Source organism: Triticum dicoccoides, chromosome 2B (assembly GCF_002162155.2).
Source record: "Triticum dicoccoides isolate Atlit2015 ecotype Zavitan chromosome 2B, WEW_v2.0, whole genome shotgun sequence".
NCBI lineage: Eukaryota > Viridiplantae > Streptophyta > Magnoliopsida > Poales > Poaceae > Triticum > Triticum dicoccoides.
The window spans coordinates 82,412,747-82,435,024 of record NC_041383.1 but is presented as its reverse complement, the minus strand read 5'-3'; the positions used below and the strand labels follow the sequence as shown (position 1 = coordinate 82,435,024).

At 42.4% G+C, this 22,278-nt stretch overlaps 1 long non-coding RNA gene across 1 annotated transcript; it reads right to left on the bottom strand.

Annotated features, from left to right (window-relative positions):
• Positions 1-16,579: 16,579 nt before the first annotated feature.
• LOC119367200 lies at positions 16,580-17,694 on the bottom strand. The gene is made up of 3 exons (XR_005176224.1): positions 17,280-17,694; positions 16,953-17,202; positions 16,580-16,860 (listed from the first exon to the last, which is right to left on the bottom strand). It is a non-coding gene; the product is annotated as an uncharacterized LOC119367200 (long non-coding RNA).
• Between the last annotated feature and the right edge of the window lie 4,584 nt (positions 17,695-22,278).

Below are 22,278 nucleotides of genomic sequence, written 5' to 3'. Positions count from 1 at the left end.
ATTTTTTGTTTTGTTTTCTGCATTATTTATTTTCTTTTGTTTTTTGCTCTATTTTTAATTCTTTTTTGCTTTCAGTTTTAAAAAAATTATAAACTTTCTGTTAGTGCCATTAGTTTTCAAATTTGAAAACACTTTTATTGTTTTCTTTCTGGCTTTATTTATTTTATTTTGTTTCTACTTACAACAAAATACTTATTGTTGCTAATTTAATTTTTTTCCTGTTTGTTTGTTTTGTTTTCTACATTATTTATTTTCTTTTGTTTTTTGCTCTATTTTTTAATTCTTTTTTGTTTTAGTTTTAGAAATATTATAAACTTTCTGTTAGTGCCATTAGTTTTCAAATGAACTCTGAAAAAGTTGAAAGTTGGCATGATATCATAATTTCACCCACATAGCATGTGCATGTACAAAACGGACAATTGTATCATACTCGTCTGTTACAAAGTTGGCATGGTATCATCATAATAGTTGCGGGAGAAAGTCTTCACTTTTTCTTTGCTTGTGTCACTTGCTTATTGCGCCGTAACCATGGATAATCTGCATCGTTTATCAGGATGTTGGGGTCAGCCTTGACTTTGAAGGGAGGAATTTCATGAAACTTTTCATAATCTTCAGACATGTCTGTCTTGCCCTCCACTCCCACGATGTCCCTTTTTCCTAAAAGAACTATGTGGCGCTTTGGCTCATCGTATGATGTATTCGCTTCCTTATCTTTTCTTTTTCTCGGTCTGGTAGGCATGTCCTTCACATAGATAACCTGTGCCACATCATTGACTAGGACGAACGGTTCATCAGTGTACCCAAGATTTTTCAGATCCACTGTTGTCATTCCGTACTGTGGGTCTACCTGTACCCCGCCTCCTGACAGATTGACCCATTTGCACTTAAACAAAGGGACCTTAAAATCTACTCCGTAGTCAAGTTCCCATATGTCCACTATGTAACCATAATATGTGTCCTTTCCCCTCTCGGTTGCTGCATCAAAGCGGACACCGCTGTTTTGGTTGGTGCTCTTTTGATCTTGGTCAATCATGTAAAATGTATTCCCATTTATCTCGTATCCTTTCCAAATCATTACAGTCGAAGATGGTCCCCTGGACAACAAGTACAGCTCATCACAAACAGTGTTGTCACCTCTGAGACGTGTTTCCAACCAACTGCTGAAAGTCCTGATGTGTGCACATGTAATCTAGTCGTCGCACTGCTCCGGGTGTTTGGAGCGCAGACTGTTCTTGTGTTTATCGATATACGGGGTCACCAAGGTAGAGTTCTGTAGAACTGTGTAGTGCGCTTGAGACCAAGAATATCCGTCCCTGCATATTATTGAGTCCCTTCCAAGCGTGTCTTTTCCAGTCAGTCTCCCCTCATACTGCGATTTAGGGAGACCTATCTTCTTAAGGCCAGGAATGAAGTCAACACAAAACCCGATGACATCCTCTGTTTGATGGCCCATGGAGATGCTTCCTTCTGGCCTAGCGCGGTTACGGACATATTTCCTTAGGACTCCCATGAACCTCTCAAAGGGGTACATATTGTGTAGAAATACGGGGCCCAGAATGACAATCTCGTCAACTAGATGAATTAGGACGTGCGTCATGATATTGAAGAAGGATGGTGGGAACACCAGCTCGAAACTGACAAGACATTGCACCACATCACTCCTTAGCCTTGGTATGATTTCTGGATCGATCACCTTCTGAGAGATTGCATTGAGGAATGCACATAGCTTCACAATGGCTAATCGGACATTTTCCGGTGGAAGCCCCCTCAATGCAACCGGAAGCAGTTGCGTCATAATCACGTGGCAGTCATGAGACTTTAGGTTCTGAAACTTTTTCTCTGCCATATTTATTATTCCCTTTATATTCGACAAGAAGCCAGTCGGGACCTTCATACTAAGCAGGAATTCAAAGAAGATTTCCTTCTCTTCTTTGGTAAGAGCATAGCTGGCAGGACCTTCATACTGCTTTGGAGGCATGCCGTCTTTTTCGTGCAAACGTTGCAGGTCCTCCCGTGCCTCAGTTGTATCTTTTGTATTTCCATACACGCCCAAGAAGCCTAGCAGGTTCACGCAAAGGTTCTTCGTCACGTGCATCACATCAATTGAAGAGCGGACCTCTAGGTCTTTCCAGTAGGGTAGGTCCCAAAATATAGATTTCTTCTTCCACATGGGTGTGTGTCCCTCAGCGTCATTTGGAACAGCTAGTGCACCGAGACCTTTTCGAAAGATTACGTGTAAATCATTGACCATAGCAAGTACGTGATCACCGGTACGCATGGCGGGCTTCTTCCGGTGATCTGCCTCGCCTTTGAAATGATTGCCTTTCTTTCGACATTGATGGTTGGTCGGAAGAAATCGACGATGGCCCAGGTACACATTCTTCTCGCAGCTTCCCAGGTATATACTATCGGTGTCAAGTAAACAGTGCGTGCATGCGTGGTATCCCTTGTTTGTCTGTCCTGAAAGGTTACTGAGAGCGGGCAAATCATTGATGGTCACGAACAACAATGCCTTTAGGTCAAATTCCTCCTGTTTGTGCTCATCCCACGTACGTACACCGTTTCCATTCCACAGCTATAAAAGTTCTTCAACTAATGGCCTTAGGTACACATCAATGTCGTTGCCGGGTTGCTTAGGGCCTTGGATGAGAACTAGCATCATAATGAACTTCCGCTTCATGCACATCCAAGGAGGAAGGTTATACATACATAGAGTCACGGGCCAGGTTTTGTGATTGCTGATCTACTCCTCGAAAGGATTAATGCCATCCGCACTTAAAGCAAACCATATGTTCCTTGGGTCACTTGCAAACTCATCCCAGTACCTTCTCTCGATTTTTCTCCACTGCGACCCGTCAGCGGGTGCTCTCAACTTCCCATCTTTCTTACGGTCCTCACTGTGCCATCGCATCAACTTGGCATGCTCTCCGTTTCTGAACAGACATTTCAACCGTGGTATTATAGGAGCATACCACATCACCTTCGCAGGAACCTTCTTCCTGGGGGGCTCGCCGTCAATATCACCAGGGTCATCTCGTCTGATCTTATACTGTAATGCACCGCATACCGGGCATGCGTTCAGATCCTTGTACGCACCGTGGTAGAGGATGCAGTCATTAGGGCATGCATGTATCTTCTGCACCTCCAATCCTAGAGGGCATACGACCTTCTTTGTTGCGTATGTACTGTCGGGCAATTCGTTATCCTTTGGAAGCTTCTTCTTCAATATTTTCAGTAGCTTCTCAAATCCTTTGTCAGGCACAGCATTCTCTGCCTTCCACTGCAGCAATTCCAGTACGGTACGTAGCTTTGTGTTGCCATCTTCGCAATTGGGGTAAAACCCTTTTTTGTGGTCCTCTAACATGCGATCAAACTTCAGCTTCTCCTTTTGACTTTCACATTGCATCCTTGCATCGACAATGACCCGGCGGAGATCATCGTCATTGGGCACATCGTCTGGTTCCTCTTGATCTTCAGCAGCTTCGCCTGTTGCAGCATCATCGTGCACATCGTCTGGTTCTTCTTGATCTTCAGTAGCATCACCGTATTCAGGGGGCACATAGTTGTCATTGTACTCTTCTTCTTCGTCGTCTTCCATCATAACCCCTATTTCTCCGTGCCTCGTCCAAACATTATAGTGTGGCATGAAACCCTTGTAAAGCAGATGGGTGTGAAGGATTTTCCGGTCAGAGTAAGACTTCATATTCCTACATATAGGGCATGGACAACACATAAAACCATTCTGCTTGTTTGCCTCAGCCACTTCAAGAAAATCATGCACGCCCTTAATGTACTCGAAGGTGTGTCTTGAACCGTACATCCATTGCCGGTTCATCTGCGTGCATTATATATAATTAAGTGTGTCAAAAATCATTACAGAACATCATGAATAGATAATTAAGTGACCAAATTAATAGAAGTTCATCATCACATTAAAACCAAAATACATACATAGTTCTCATCTAACAACATAAAGCTCTGCAGAGCATCTAAATTAATTAAACCATACATTGAAACTATGTAAAACATTTCAATGCGAAAACAAATGCGATCATAATCGCAACCAATGTAACAACTGATCCAACGACATAATGATACCAAGCCTCGGTATGAATGGCATATTTTCTAATCTTTCTAATCATCAAGCGCATTGCATCCATCTTGATCTTGTGATCATCGACGACATCTGCAACATGCAACTCCAATATCATCTTCTCCTCCTCAATTTTTCTTATTTTTTCATTCAACAAATTGTTTTCTTCTTCAACTAAATTTAACCTCTCGACAATAGGGTCGGTTGGAATTTCCGGTTCAACAACCTCCTAGATAAATAAAATCTATGTCACGTTGGTCGGCATAATTGTCATAAACAATAAATGAACCAATAGTTATGAAAAGATAATATATACCACATCCGAATCATAGACAGGACGAGGGCCGACGGGGGCGGATACCAAAACCATCACACTATATAAGATGCAATAATAAAAGTAAGAAAATTATACAAGTATCTATATAAACATACAAATAAGAATTTTTTTTCCTTTCAGAAAGAAGATAAGAACAAGAGGCTCACCACGGTGGTGCCAACGACGAGATCGGCGCGGGCGATCAACGACGGTGAAGACGGGGACGGGACGTGACGGACCGCTAAACCTAGACAAATATTGAGGAAAATGGAGCTTGGAGAGGAGAAATCTTAAGTAGTGTGGCTCGGACATTCCATTGAACACCTCGTGTGCATAGGAGGTGAGCTAGAGCACCACAAAGCTCTCCCCTCGCCGGCCAGGAAAAATAGAGCAGTGGGAGTGCTCTACTCCGGGCGAGGGGTATATATAGGCAATTTATTGGTCCCGGTTCGTAGCATGAACCGGGACTAAAGGGCAGCCTTTGGTCCCGGTTCAAGCCACCAACCGGGACCAATGGTGGTGGGCCAGGAGCGAGGCCCATTGGTCCCGGTTCGTCCCACCAACCGGGACCAAAAGGTCCAGACGAACCGGGACCAGTGGCCCACGTGGCCCGGCCGCCCCCAGGGCTCACGAACCGGGTCCAATGCCCCCATGGGTCCCGGTTCTGGACTGAACCGAGACTAATGGGCTGGCCCGGCCTGGACCATTGCCCCCTTTTCTACTAGTGAAAGGTTTAAGAAGAGTATTTCTTCAGATATCAAGCTTGGATTCATTAACAAAAACAGAACTTGAATTATAATCCTTCCTGATTGTTGAGGCTAAAGTTCAATACTATGATAGGTTCTTTGTGCAAATAAATATTACATGCATACAAGGTAAGCTTTGCATTATCCAAATGGTCCAAATATGCCAAACAAACTGCTCAATGCAGTACACTTAGAAATATTTTAGTTGACCATTTAATTTGACCACAAAATCACAAGTATGCCATAGAGTTAATATATATTTGAGGAAATAGTTACACACAAGCATGCTTACTAAGAAATGCCTTATCATGTCATGCACTGACATATATCAGCAGCTCTGAAAAACTTACAACAGCATAAAATAGAATGCAATAGATAAAAACTTACTGTTGAAGTATGAGGGGACCAGTTCATATCTAAAGTTGTCACCTGCATGTAGCCATATATTAGCATCACAACGTTGGTGTGGATAATCTTCTACAAAAAATGTGGATAACCTAAAAGGTATTCGTATTGTTTCCGGATTGGGCAATGTCAAGAATATACCATGATACAACATTAGCACAAACTTTTGAAAATTGCTAAATCAAGTCAAAGAAAAGCAGCTTATGTAGCAAGTGTTACGCTGACATCCATGGCTAGCATCTACCTCCATATCAACTCCCGTGAAAGGTTGCCTCAGAGTACTTCAGCTCCTGCGCAGCAATCACATCATATTTCTCATGACGACCAAGTTATAAACTCATACTTCAAATACATAAAAATTGGATTGGCATGCACAAATTCCTTTTAAATTAAGCCTAATGAAATTATTAATTGAAACCTCTATATTAGTGTACAAGACGAGTAGTAAGACATATAGCAATAGCATAACTTCGCATGGAACTCATATGTATTTAATATTATCATGACAGATGAAAGTATACGAACTACATGTATTTAAAATATACAACTATATATACAACTACTAATAAGAATATTCAAAACTATAAATCTTGACACTTCCGGTCTCCACATTATGTGTCCATATTGATTCCTTAGATGCAAAGCATAGGGATGGTTGGCATGGTCATATATTCTACATGGAATATTGAATTTTAGATTCTTTTTGTATGAGTAAACAGTACAGAAAGTAGCTCCCTTTCATAAAAGAAAAATGAATAAAATCCTAACACTTGATAGGCACAAAATCAGCAAAGTCGACATATGTTGTAAAATAATAAAAGAACCTTGGAGTATATTGCTAAAGTACAGAAAGTAGCTCCCATTCATAGAAGAAAAATCTATAATTTCTTAACACTTGATAGGCACAAATCATCAAAGTCGACATATGCTATACATTAATAAAAATAATATCTTCACATGTTTTTTCTTTACAAAACTAACATATGTTGTGCGTGCATTAATAAAATAATATCTTCACATGTTATTTTCTGCAGCCATGTGATCAACTGAAGGAACAAAGTTTCTCCGTGAGCATTATTCATGTGAACCCAAGAGTAAGCATAATTAACAATCTCACAGCCATCCATGAGAGATTTGTGGCACATAAAAATATTGGGGGTGGGGTGCTCACCATGGTCCTCCCAGCCACCGGACACCACTTTGTCAATCTTTCTCCCACATGCCGCCTCTCTGCAGGAGAGGCTCCTGCCTCACGAATCCACACCAACCAGCGGCTAGGTGTGCGTGCATGCTCATAATCCACACCGACCATCTCGAGTTTCTGCAATATTTTTACAAAATTATGATACATAAAACTGAAGTTGCATAAGCTAATGAATATAATAGACATTAAAAAATGTTGTAATAAATAGAATAGAGTTTTGAGCCTCTTGTTTGGTTTCATCTATATGCCACATTCAATATGGATCAGTATATGAAACACCAATTAGCTTGGACTAATCAGTATCAAGATCATGTGTGAAATCTGAAATGAATCAAGAGCCATCTGAAAATTTAATAGGTAAGCTTGATTGAAAGATAATTACATGAATCAAGAGACATCTTCCAGAAGGACGAATAAGTCATCTACATGCCAGCGGGATTCAGAAAGCCACAAAGGAGACAGGGGGCAGGGAGAAAACAGGCACATGAGTAGAGTATAGACTAATGCCCACAGGCTAATAAAATCAAAGCCTTCTGGTTGACTGGACCGTGTACCTCTGCTGCTTAGAAATTGGATGTATGTACATATAGAAATGGCAATACAACCAGGAACCCAATTACTTGAACTGAAAATCAAATATCTACATTAGAATCCCCATATGCGAAACTGAATCTGCATAGTATATACCAATAGAAATAGTTACTTGACTGGCCTTCTAAAGGAAACGTGGATGCTTACCAGTCACCGGCCAACGAACACAACGGCTAAAAAAATTGATAGAACCGGAGGGATAATCATTAATTGTACTACTTGGTTGTTGTTAAATTCAGAATGGGCGTTAGCGGCATCATCATGAAGTGAAATGGAATCAGGTGTGTAGGGCAGAGTTTCGCGATATACCTTATCCTTTACCTTCTCCCCGCGACCGGCTGTCAAATGCATCGATAGTGGGACATCAAACTGGAAATCTGGAATCAGGACGTGCGAGTTCTTCATTCTGCCATCATCGTCGCCTGCCCGTTACACGTCTTCACCAAGGGGCATCCGTCGATGCCGACGCCTCATTGGGGTTGCGAGTGTAGTGCTACCCCTTCGCATCTTCCTTACGCATCAGCGACATCTCGCTCAAGCCGGGCAGCACACAAATGATTCACTATCGGTCATAAGAGGGGAGGGATCAGGAGGGACGGGGTCTGGCCGTCTGGGGATGAGTGGAAACGACGGCTGCAAGAGTAGCAACAACTTAGAGGGAAGAGGAGATCGACAGAGGCGGTGGCAGCGTAACTAGGAACAAGAGACCCGCATCGTCGTGCCTCCTTCTATCGTACTCCTGTAGGTTTTTCTTTATATCGTGTAGATTCGCTCTGTGCAAGTCTGTAAGGAGGTTATTGTAGGCCCATTAGGCCCAATTTATACGGAGCACCCAAAAAAGCGACCGGAGCAGCGGCCCGGGATGGTTAGCGATAGTTATTAGCGATCAGAACCGGATTAGGATCGATTCACATCTCATCCAATGGCCAAAAATGCTTCAAATTGGCAATCAGACGGTTGGGAGCGCTAATGCCCTGAGAGGGCTGGAAAAGTGCTCAATTTTAATGTATCTAAATGTATCTTTTATTTACTAAATTACTCTGCACATAATCCTGACAACTTAATAGACTACTTCATGATGTTTTGAGCATAGCGCCATACACTACAATTTGTCGATTTAGATGCTTATCCTTCAGCTCTGTCAGTACTACTCTCTGGTTTACTAAAACAAACTAACATGACTCCTGAGTCTTGAGTCTTGACTGACATCTCAACACGTGATGCAGGGTCATAACCATGTCATTCACTCTCAACCTGCGCTACAAAATTATTGGTATGTGCAATTGGTGGTAAGTCACTGTTATTCAAATTAAAAGCAAAATATTCAGAATATGATTAGCTACACACCTAAAATTTGATTCTAAAAGCACCTCTTTGCATTTGAATTTAGGTTTATTTCATATGGTCCTCGAGTCCAAGCATGACAATCAAATTGTCCTAATCAACCTCTGTTCTTTGAATAGGCCTAGGGTTCATATTTTCACTAGTGCAAGTTCTCTCAACAATAATAACATAATTGGATCATATAACAATCCCTCAACATGCAACAAAGAGTCACTCCAAAGTCACTAATAGCGGAGAACAAACGAAGAGATTATTGTAGGGTATGAAACCACCTCAAAGTTATCCTTTCTGATCGATCTATTTAAGAGTCCGTAGTGAAATAACACGAAGTTATTCTTTCCGTTCGATCTATCCTAGAGTTCATACTAGAATAACACCTTAAGACACAAATCAACCAAAACCCTAATGTCACCTAGATACTCCAATATCACCTCAAGTATCCATGGGTATGATTATACGATATGCATCACACAATCTCAGATTCATCTATTCAACCAACACAAAGAACTTCAAAGAGTGCCCCAAAGTTTCTACCAGAGAGTCAAGACGAAAACGTGTGCCAACCCCTATGCATAAGTTCACAAGGTCACTGAACCCACAAGTTGATCACCAAAACATACATCAAGTAGATCACGTGAATATCCCATTGTCACCATAGATAAGCACATGCAAGACATACATCAAGTGTTCTCAAATCATTAAAGACTCGATCCGATAAGATAACTTCAAAGGGAAAACTCAATCTATTACAAGAGAGTAGAGGGGGAGAAACATCATAAGATCCAACTATAATAGCAAAGCTCGCGATACATCAAGATCGTGCCATATCAAGAATGCGCGCGAGAGAGTGATCAAACACATAGCTAGCTACTAGTACATACCCTCAGCCCCGAGGGTGAACTACTACCTCCTCGTCATGGAGAGCGCCGGGATGATGAAGATGGCCACCGGTGATGGATCCCCCCCCCCCTCCGGCAGGGTGCCGGAACAGGGTCCCGATTGGTTTTTGGCGGCTACAGAGGCTTGCGGCGGCGGAACTCCCGATCTAGGTTATTTTCTGGGGGTTTCTATATTTATAGGAATTTTTGGCGTCGGTCTCACGTCAGGGGGGGTCTCCGAGTCGTCCACGAGATAGGGGGACGCGCCCAGGGGGTAGGGCGCGCCCTCCACCCTCGTGGACGGCTCGGGACTCTTCTGGCCCAACTCTTTTTACTCCGGGGGCTTCTTTTGGTCCATAAAAAATCATCAAAATTGGCACGTCAATTGGACTCCGTTTGGTATTCCTTTTCTGTAAAACTCAAAAACAAAGGAAAAGACAGAAACTGACACTGGGCTCTAGGTTAATAGGTTAGTCCCAAAAATCATATGAAATAGCATATAAATGCATATAAAACATCCAAGATGGATAATATAATAGCATGAATACTTCATAAATTATAGATACATTGGAGACGTATCAGCATCCCCAAGCTTAATTCCTGCTCGTCCTCGAGTAGGTAATTGATAAAAGAAATAATTTATGAAGTGTGAATGCTAGCAGGTGCACAAGTTTGATCAATGATAATTTCATTCACCTTTTCTAGCACCATTATATGTCATAACAGTATCTCATCCCATAAAACTTCTCATGATCAAGTAACAAGCTATTCACATGTTAAAGAGTAGGTTGGAATGAGAAGGAATACTACTGACTCTTGCATAAAAGTAAAAGATAGGCCCTTCGCAGAGGGAAGCAGGGATTTGCAGAGGTGCCAGAGCTCGAAGCTTTTAAAATAGAGATGAAAATAATTTTGAGAGATATGCTTTCATTGTCAACATAACGACCAAGAGTTCCCAATATGATACATTATAGGCGGTTCCCAAAAAGAAAGGTAAAGATTTTACCCCCCCCCTCCACCAACAATCACACTCCACGGCTTGTCCGAAACAACGGGTGCCGTCCAACTATCAACAATCCTGGGGGAGTTCTGTTTAAATTATTTGCCATTTTGTTTTTGATCTTTTGATCATAGGACTGGGCATCCCAGTTACCAGCCATTTTCTTGTGAATGATGAGCGGAGTCCACTCATCGTGAGAATAACCCACCTAGTATGGAAGATACTGATCGCCCCTAGTCGCTACATGAGCGATTCGGGCATACAAAACAGATTACTATTTGAAGGTTTAGAGTTTAGCACATGCAAATTTACTTGGAACGACAGGTAAATACCGCATATAGGTAGATATGGTGGACACTCACGAAAGAAACTTGGTTCAAGGAATTTGAATGCACAAGCAGTATTCCTGCTTAGTACAGATATTTTGGCTAGCAAAGGATTCTATATAGCAAGCACCACATGTTAGACGATCCATAACAATATAACTTCTATACAAATATACCCAAACATAACTCATTATGTTGTCTTCCTTGTCCAACTTCAACTAATTTGCTCAGGTTAATTAATGGGGCTCACAATTATAGAATATGTCCAAGATAGTATATTTATATGTGAAATATCTCTTCCTTCAGTATTCTTTCATGGATTGTTCAAGTGACCAATACAATGTTTGCTAACCTTCAATAAATTTACCACCTCTACTTCTTATATGTGAAGTCATTACTCCCCATGGGATAAGCATATGAAACATATATAATTTCAGATTTATGATATTCAATTCATTCAACCATTTACTCATAGGATATAAGTGAAGCACACGAGTAAATGACAAGCTACTCTAAAAAGATATAAGTGATTAAGAAGTTACTCCCCACTACTCCCTATTCTTTTAACATGCACACAGTCCACGTTAGCGATGTGCCACCTCATTGTTCAGTTTCCAAAAGCACCCAATCATTCTCATTCCCTACGGTCACGGCTGTGAAAAAAACCTGCTTTTTCCCTCACCCGCATCCACTCATCCCGCGTCCCGCATGCTCTCCCGCAGATCGGATCCTACCCACCTCCAGCCCAGAGCCGGGCCGGCCCGCCCCCCGGGCGTTTGCACGCCCTTCCTCTAATTAACTACTACAACATTAGGGTTGCCCCTTCCGCTTCCCCTTCCACTCCCTTTCCCAACAAATTATGCTTCCGCTGCTCCATCCTCTTGGTTCGCCTATCTCCCGTGCTCGCCAATCCACGCCAAATCAGCTGCCGCCCGTCAACGACCCTAGTGGCACAAGCAGACGAGGAGACGGACTGATGTTTTTGCCGATGTGATCTTCCTGTTATTCAACGCGGTGTGCCTCCTAGGTAGGACGTCAACGCCGGTTGCCAAACTGCGGCCCTTGGAAGGAGAGGAAGGGGTCTCTGCCAACACTAGATGTCGTCTGCCTCTTGGGAAATCCGTGGAGGAAGAATGTGTCCGCCGCCGCCGACCATGCCCTCCGAGATGCACTGTTGGAGATCGGGAAGGACGTCTTCAGTTCAGGCTATTTCTTCCTCACCTTCTTTCTTTGATTCATATCTTTGTTTTTTCAGTGTGTGACTGCATGTGTTCCTTCTCGGTTCTTGCAGTTGCATTCAGAGTTCAGAAGGTGGGTTCTGCGAGGTACAAGTAGTAGCGCCGAATATGAAGAGGTATGTATCTTTTATTTACTGAATTATTCTGCACATAATTCTACCTCTGTTTTCTCAGTATGTGACTGCGAGTGTTCCTTCTCGCAGTTGCATTCAGACCATAGGTTCTGCGTGGTACAAGTAGCATCGTCGAATATGAAGAGGTACTAGATCATTAAAGGCGCGCGTTGCTGCGCCCGTCTACATTGTCACTATCATGTTTGTGATAGATGAAATTATATTAGAAGTATTTTACTCTTGACAAAATTAGTACATGAATTACGATATAACATGTAACTTGATTAGTACTTTTTGTAGGAATATGTCAGTGGAGTGCAACCATGGCAGTAACTCAGCAATTTTGCGTCTGATAAAACATTTAAACATTATTAGGCCCCATGCAAACCCATGTTTTGGCCGTATGCATCGTTCTAATGCAGAGGCCGGGGTGACCCCCCCTTTTAGAAAAAAATTAGGCCCCATGCAAAATATGTTGAAAGATATTATAATTATTATCATCATCAATCATTAAGGTGGCATAGCTGATTCTCAAACAAAAAGTAGGTGGTATTTTCCCCATAAATCACATCTTGCCAAAAAAAAGTGCTCTATTTCTACGTCGACGCCCGAGCACCCATACATTGCCATGCACGTCTATTTTTCTGGTAGAATACAAGGAATTTATTTAAATATATACAATGAAACATATATCAAATGTCTTCTGTAAGATAAATCACCAAAGCCTGACCATTGGTGTGTTCTTATATGCTAGAAGTTTTAGCGAAAACACAGAGAACTCTGAAGGCGACACACGATCAGCCTTGAACGACCTCTAAGCACTAAAATCATAAGCACATAGGTCACCTTGTGCAATCTTGGTTTCTCTTGTTGATTGTACTTGATTGGTTGTTAGATAAGTCAAAGTAATCAGAAAACTTCTGCTATTTTCACGTGAATAACATGAGGCAAAGTAATCAGTAAGCAGTTTAGTTCCTGAGAGTGGACCCAATATTTCAGTCTCATATGCTCACCGGATTGGCAAAACTTTACAATCGCATTAGAAATGTACCATGGTAGTTTATTTACCTAACAGGAAAAAGGTCAAGAAAATGCAGGGTCTAACTGAACCATTAGCTCCCAATGGATTGTTATCTGCAACCTTTACAAAATGCAAAAAAGTATATTTTGAAATATGATGCCCAAGAACAATCATGGATCAGATGGTTGTATCTGATTCCAAACAGACTGAGGCCCTGTCCAAACAAATAATAATAAATTGCTGACTCATTAATTTTATGCACCAAGTATAATGCAAATAGGAATACGTAGCACTAAAATTGATGAATAGTGAACCTAAACTAGAGGTCGGATGAGCCGGATCGGAGTTTGGTTGGAGCTAGAGTACCACCATCGACCTACACCATAACTGTATTATGTCATCCAACGATCTAGCACACTGGTTGAATCCATCCTGATTGATGTTCTTGTTGTGGATCTATGTCATCTGGCCTAAAGAGCTGCATCCCGACCAAATTTTTTGCCGTTGAATTCGTGCCTTCCTACCTAGAGGGCCGCATCCTAATCAAAGTTTTTGCCACTGAATCCATGCCTTCCTACGTTGAAGATCGCATCTTGATCTAAAGTTCTAGCTTAATGAACTCTTAAAATCACATTTTTCCTTGCAAGAAAATTAACCTAATAACCCTACATCTAAACGCAGAGAGAGTGTCCACCGATTTGCAAAATATATGTAAACATTGCATATTCTAATTAGGTATTTACTTAATGAATACTTTTACATTGAAAATCCATTTCAGTAAAAAGAATCTGAAACCTATATTTTCTCAGTTCAATACTTAAATCATCTTAGCATTTCATCCCCTTCCTAAAAGCATGAATGGGCAGTATTCAAATTAGAATCTGAAGTAGGCCTCCAAAAGGAGAAAGGACACAAAAACTGGAACCATCACTGGTAGATGCAATTGGAATGAATAAACAACCCATTGTATCTTAGAAACAGAGCAATGACCCTAGTTCATGTCTGCAAACCATGCCATCCCTTAATTTCCATTAGAAATATAAAAAGAGTCAGATATTGAGAATAGTATATGTATACTCCAGACTTAAAAAAAATCCAAAATATATGGCAAATAATTTTACGTAGCAAGCTCAGGACTTGAGTGCCCTCACCATGTTACAGGAGACCTAACTTTCATTTTTTGCTTCCGATAGGCTTAATTTCAAAGCACGATCAACTGTTTGGAACTGTTACAAAGTAGTACTTGCAATCTTCATCTGTGAGCCACAGACTAATGCTCATTAAAAATTCATGGTTTCTCCTCTCACTTCTACATTTCGCAAACTGCACAATATCATATGACATCTCCATGTTACTTGTAGTAAGCAAAACAACAGAAATTGCAAAAAAGAAAAGATATCTAGAAAATAAATATATATGCAGTGCAGAAGCAGAGGAACCAAGATTGCTCACATGTGGATCTTTGTTGTTGGCTTTCATGAGGTCGCCTGCATTTCTTCTTCCTCCTACTTCCTTGCTGCAATTGTCCTAAATAAAGGAATAGGTACATCAAGCATAAGAAGGGCATCAAGCTGCTCCGGTGCATCAATTTTAGACTTCCTTGCTGCAATTGTCCTAAAGAAATGGAATGCTGAAATTATTTATTCAGTTAGTTGATTGGTTCCCTCACAAAGAAGGAAGGTAGCTTGAAGTTGTACTGATGTAGCATCTCACCCTCCAAATCTGAAGATTGTGAAAATATATAAGCATAACCGTCCGTTGTTGTGGGACTCAAAAAATTGTCACAACGGTAATACTATACGCTAAAGAAATATTGTACTCGTGCGGCATAATAATAACAACTTTTCAAGGTTCTTGTTCTTGATTCAATTATTCCAGAGGCCAAGATGAATAACTTGGTCATACTTATATAAATAACAACATCAGCCCAAATGTTTACTTATAGTCACTAATTCAAAAATATTGGACGGTCTTGTAGTGACAAATTTCAGATTTTCTGAGTGGAAAATGTAATAGATTGTAAAACTCCTTTTGGATGCTGATGCAGAGCATTTCTATACTTGTTTAGGCAATTACAAATATACACTTAGGATATGGTAGTCTAACTAATAATGAAATACACAAACCAACATATGATCAGGAATGTCATGCTGAACTCGCCTACAAGTATTGTGTGTGTGTGTGTGTGCGCGCGCGTGTGTGTGTGTGATCAAGTTACCAAGGTCTAGCATCGGTCAAATAACCAAAATCAAGAAACAAGATGGCACCTAAAAAACATTCATTACTACCTTGAGGGTGTTCATCAGGTTGCTGCACGTAGCAACATCAACAGCACATCTGTTTAGACCCTAGATGTTCTGGTGCTCAAATGGCGCAGTTTCTCCAGGTTATATGGATGCCTAAACTAAGATAAAAATGCTATCAGGTTCATAGTGTGTCTAATTTGTGAAACTAAACCTCAACAAATGAGGGCAAATACAAAGGCGCCGAGTTTCAAGCAGTTTGTTGTTTCTGTTATCGGTTTAGGCGCAGGTCACACAACAACATGCAGTTAGATGTCTATCATAGAATTATTTTGCAGGCAACTGAATACTTAGAATAAAATAGTACTGACCAGGAGGGTAATCAATTCATACAAGTATTGTTCTCCCACGACCATAATGCATCTATGCCTGAACAATTACCAGTACAGATGAGAAAGCATAGAATTATGGTAGCATTATGAGAACATCAATTAGTTGTGGCCGTTCCTGCATATCATATCAAATATGCAGGTGTCAGTAGATTAAACAAATACAACTTACCTACAAAGACTCGATGGTGAAAGTAGAAAATACTCTATGCACTGACAGATAATTCTTCTACTATACACTTGGACATAATCAAATTATTATTCAGAATATTACATAACAGAATAATATGTCCCAATGTAACAATAGACTAGCACTGAGATGTGAGATGGTGACATCTGATCAATTTGCCTCCTTCCAAATAGAAGTTCAAGAAAATTAAACTAATGGACCAAGTGATCATGCAAGACACAAGTATACAAAAATCAAATTATTTCTTCACCATATATTATTGGAAAAAATATTAAACATCCATGCCTTCTTGACCCCCTTCTAGTTTGGTGCATAAATCAGAGGTACAAAGAGATACTAAACATTACATAACAAGATCTCTGATTTCTTTAAAAAAATGATGCATAAAGAAACTGTGACCATGTCTCAAAAAAAAAATAGTACAAGAACATTAAACCTTGATAGAAGGAGATGGAACACTAAAAAGTGATGAGCTACCGGAGGCTAAAGTACATTGGTTAGGAGTCAGGACACGGCGAGGCGCAATAGTGATCACTCGACCTTGGGTACTACAGGGACTTCAGGCCTAAAAGACATTGGTGAGGAGTCAAGACCATCGGCGTGAATCTCATCGGTGTGCAGGGAAGCATCTAGAGATGAAGGTCATTCGTGCCGCCGCCTGGTGAATTGCTACAGTTGGAGGAGGGGGGCTCGCCGCCGTCTCCTCCGGGCTGCTATGCCGCCATTGTCACCTTATGATCAGACATAGTGGATCGAGATACATCTAGAAGAAATAAAATGAATGTCATAATTAGTAAAGAATTTTCAGCGACAAAAGGATAAACAACAATTGGAATGTTAAAACAAAACCCGCACCTACACAAGTACTGTATATTTTCTATTAGCACAAGTACAGATCATGTCCCACTCTTCACTTTATTTACAAAAAAGTTCAGAATTGCAATCTTGGCGAGCCCTGTATGGAAGCATCCCGTGATTTCGGCCGGGTTCCATCCGCGTGGCACGCTGCTGATTCTGCCATGAGTGGGTGCTGAGAGGAAGGATCCTGAACCTCCATTATCAATAGCCCGGAGCTGCATCGGCCTTCGGATCAGATCGTGGTAGCCTGGTAGGGATCGAGAAGTTAGGGGTCGAGGAATTTGGAGGAGGTGAGAGGGTACGGTGGGGATCAAGAGAACTCACCCATATGGAGATGGCAGACCAGGTGGCGTCATGTTGGTGCTTCGGGGGCTGCCACGGGATGTCCTCACCGCAATCGACAACGCCGCCGCCATCGCCTGTCGCCACCATTTCAACGCCACGAGCAAGGGGCTGAGGGACGAAGGGAAGGGAAGGAAGTGAATTAGTGACGTACCTGATGTTTGGTATGTATATAGTCAGGCTAATTAGTGAATATCCAAAACAACGATTAAAAGAAAGAAAGAAAACAGAGTTCGATGGGAAAGGAATCAGTGAGCTATTGAACATACATCAGAACTGACCTGCAAGTTTACTGACTAAAATTATATCTTAAGAAATCATATTAAAAAAACAAACACTTCAGTTAACTACTACAACAGAAAGTACAAGTGTGCATAAGCACCTAGGTGGAAGGATGTCTGCATAACTACCTAGTAGACAACATATGTGCCGCACTAAGCCATATATTGACTTTCTCGACACTCTTATCTTGTACATCTAAATCTGAATGAGGATTTGCGGGTTCAGCCACAACCGTCCGTCAAAACACAGCATAGGGATGCAGATGATAATTTATATCCTTGTTCTAGACGATATCTATAGATACTGGAGCATCATGTTTTACCAACATTAAGTCTGATTTTCATGGAATATTCATGCTGGTGGAAGCACTTCATTTTCAACAAACTGCAGAAGGAAAATCTGGTGGATGTACCCAAGGGGAGCACCGACCTGCACCTCGGTCAGAGGCGTCCATGGGGTGGCATGAGAGTGACAGTTAGTGTTGATGCTAGAGCTAACATTGACTAAATGTAGTAGGTCAAAACAAAATTGAGCTATTGAACATACATCAGAACTGACCTGCAAGTTTACGGAGTAAAGTTATCTCTGTAGTAGGAGAAAAGCTTATACGAAATGTGCTATAAAAATATCATATTTGTTTAAAACCATATAAACAGAATCTGTAATAAGGTCATGAGAAGACATGTAGAAAGCAACATAGTACTAAGATGACTATGCTTCATCACAGATCCAAGAAAGACGTCGACATGAAAGTCAAACTATAATAATTTACTCGTAGACATTATGTGTAATTTATACACAGATCTATTCAAGTCCAAAAAGAATAGTGATGAACATCGATGCTGTCATAATTTTAATCACAATATCTGTTTAAAAGATTTGCCGCTTATACAAAAAACAAACAAATATAACATGGTTCTTTATAAATATAAAAACTTAGAAATATTGCTTCCAAAGATGACTCCCTCATTATGAGAATCATTGTGAAGCTGCCTTCAAGTAAACTATGATGAAAAGGGGCTTTCAACCAAGAACCAGAATTCAAGTAAAATCTCTGCAGCAAACATCATTGATAGTAGAAAAAGAGGCACCAACTTGTGTGCATCTCCAAGATGTTATAGAACTATAATATCAAATTATGTGCATCTCCAAGGTGTTGCACTACAACAAAAAAGAGATCAATGCACCCATTTATCATACTTGCACAAGTTTTAGTTTGTAATCACAATAGTGAAACATGCTAGTCCCTAATGACCTTTTCCCAATGCCATAGAAATGATTCATCATAACTCATAAGCATGAAGTATAAATACACTCCCAGTCTGCAAGCATCACAAGAATACAATATGATCATCACCATGACTAACTCTGCCTCTCGTTGCACTCATAAATGGAGAAGAGAGTACAAAGATGAATCTTCTGGCGGTGGGCACAACCAATTTTGCTTCTCCGTAGGGCATCAAACTAACCAAGCTTACAATGTCGTTCCCCTATAGGATTTAACAGGATATAAGACATAGAGCAACACATGCTCTCTTGCACCTCGCATTGCAAGATGGTAAAAAAATTGAACTGGACAAATGGACGTAATATAGTGTTAGATGAACCAAACCTGCATTTCAAGACACAAGAAAATCGAGGCTGATGAGTCTGATCCTTTTCACCGTAATATTCAGAAGCAGCAACATCCAGTCCAATGACCAACCATCACACATGAATTAGTAGACAAGGGCTGAATCATGAACTATGTATAGACAAAAAAATTCTTCTAGTGTAATCAGCCTTAGCTACAGCTGCCTTCAACAATTCAAGAATCAAGATGCTCTTTATTTTTCTGCACGAGTATAAATCAAAAAGAAATCACATATAAGTATTTGGAAAGCGTTGTGAACTCAATAGTCCCACAATACATAATATAAACAGAACCACTAGATTCACCAGATCCAAGAGTAGCCACCATATTTTACGATGTCAAGTAACCCAAATTCGTGTTCAACTACCATGCAATAGTACACATACAATGCAAAAGTGAAATGCATGTAATTATGGCAACAGTAAGAGGATACAATGCTCACTGAACTGGTGAGTTGGTCGCATTAGGGAAGTTGGTGTCTGAACCATGGTGTGCAGTTCCTCCAGTGCCCTATCAACCATTGTGCCTTGGTACTTCAAACCTGCAAATAATAATTCGGCAAATATCACAGATATCTTATGCATGTCAGGGAATGGAAACAAATTGGGGGCCGGCAGTGTGAACGGAGTTTAGGAAGATGTCTACTGCCATTGTTGGTAAATCTCCAAGTATTGTTAGTGTCAGCGAGAATGGCTAGTACTATATAATGGTGCTGAGATTTGAACAGCAGCAACTACAACGAACGAACGACACATACACAAACTAAAATTCAAATAAGTTTGGAAGTACTTCTGTCTATCTCAAACTGAAAAGGAAAAGGACGACCAGTGAGTTTGCTTCAGTGCAGACTGCTCGGCAAGCTCGGACGAGTGCATGCGGAGCTTGCACCACCAGTGGCAGAGATTGAGCACGGACAACGAACGCAAAAGCAAACAGAGGTGAAAATAAGCCCCGCACGCAGAGAAACTGGATGTCGCCTCGGGAGCCCCTGTAACAATGGGATGTGTAATGTGTTCCACGTTTCCACCGGAGCCACCTCAAATTGACCCCAATCGCAATGGGCCTGACGTTGCCGCTAGGACCTCACGCCATCCGAGAGATCGACGTCGTGCGAACGCCATTGGATCAGACCGGGAGGAGGGGTGGAGAGGTCCGGATCCAGCAGCAAGGACCGGATCGGCTACATGGCGGCTGCAGCCACCTCTCTTGAACGCCATAGAGCGAATCCCCGCCATGGAGGCAGAGCTGTGTGGGGCTGGCAGTGAGGAGTGGCGAGGAGGAGAGAGATCAACGGACCTGAGGTAGTGTGCGACAGCGGCGACCTGGAGGAGGCGGTGTGTGACGGCGGCGACCTGGAGGAGGCGGTGTGTGACGACGGTGACCTGGAGGCGGCGGCTCCTCTCGTTCCCCGGCGGCGGCGGCGGCTCCTCTCGGGGCTGGGGCGTCTCCTCTCGGCGTCGGCGGCGGCTCCTCTCGGTGCTCGGGGCTGAGATGAAACAGATCGAGCGTTGGCTGTTTGTTTTACGTGCGGGGTGAAATACGAAACAAAAACCAGACGAAAAAAACGATGAAAAAAAAACGACGAAAAAAAACCAGATGATGGTGGGACGAAAAAAAACCTGAAAGCAAGATTACCAACTGCTCCATTAGGATTAGAGATGTCAAACCTTAGTAATGAAAACCAGGATTCCAGAAATCTATTCTCCCCAGACTCTGTCTAATATCAGCACCATCGCAATGATAATCACCCCATTGAACAAAACAATTTCCTAATATTAGCCTACACGGAGTCGAGCGAGCGTGTCTACGCTTGTGTGCGGCAGTGTAGGAGGTGCGGTGAGGGAGCAGGCGTGGCGCTGCGCACATGGGGCTAGTAGCGCGAATCTACCGCCTGGGGTCGCGTAGGTGGCCCGGCGGTGCGGATTTGCTGCCTGGAGGTCGCATGGTGGTGTGGGGACATGTTGCTAACCGAGCGGCGTGGAACTGCAATGTCTGGTGGCGTGTGAGGGGGCTGTGACGCGGGCGGCGTGGCAGTTCAGGACGGTGTGGTGGAGCACCATCATGGTGATGGAGTAGGTTGGCACGTGCCAGTCGGAGCTAGTTTCTCCATCCTCTAGCGGACGTGCGGTGGCACGCATGGTGCGCGGTAGCGCATCTGGTGCATGGGTGCGGCTGGGAATCGAGGTGATTCTTGGCCTTGGGTGGCGTTACTTGGGTCCTTGCCGACATGGTGCTTGGCAAGTCTCGGAGGTTCTTGTTCCGTCCGGTGGCCTACTTCCGGTTTGTGGTTGTCAGATCTGGCGGCGTGTGCTAGTGGGTGGCTGCCTCCAGGCTCTATGGTCCGGTGGGCCATTGCGGTGGTGGGCTTCTTCATCGACGGGATGGCTCATTGGTGGTGGTGGTGTTTGGTGGACTTATCGAGGCCGGTGCGGGTTGGATGTGTTGGGAGCTTGGGTGAAGACCTGTGTTAGCCTTGTGTCTGTGAGCGGCGATGGCGGAGGATGCGAGCATCATAGACCTTCTAGGAGGCATTGTTGCATTGTTACTGCACCCCTCCCGCATGGATCCTGTTGAGGAACGCAGTAATTTCAAAATTTGCCTACGATCATGCAAGATCTATGTAGGTGATGCATATCAATGAGCGAAGAGAGTGTGTCCACGTACCCTCGTAGACCGAAAGTGGAAGCGTTATATCAACGCGGTTGATGTAATCGTACGTCTTCACGATCTGACTGATCCTAGTAACGAACACACGGCACCTCCGAGTTCAGCACACGTTCAGCTCGATGACTTCTCACGAACTCTTGATCTAGTTGAGGTCGAGGATGAGTTTCGTCAGCACGACGGCATGGCGACGGTGATGATGAAGTTACCGGCGCATGGCTTCGTCTAAGCACTACGAAGATATGACCGAGGTGTGTCACTGTGGAGAGGGGCACCACACACGGCTAAGGATTAACTTGTGTGTCTATGGGGTGCCCCTTGGCCACATATATAAAGGATGGAGGGAGGAGGAGGCCGGCCCTGTCAGGGCGCGCCCAAAATGTGGAGTCCTACTAGGACTCC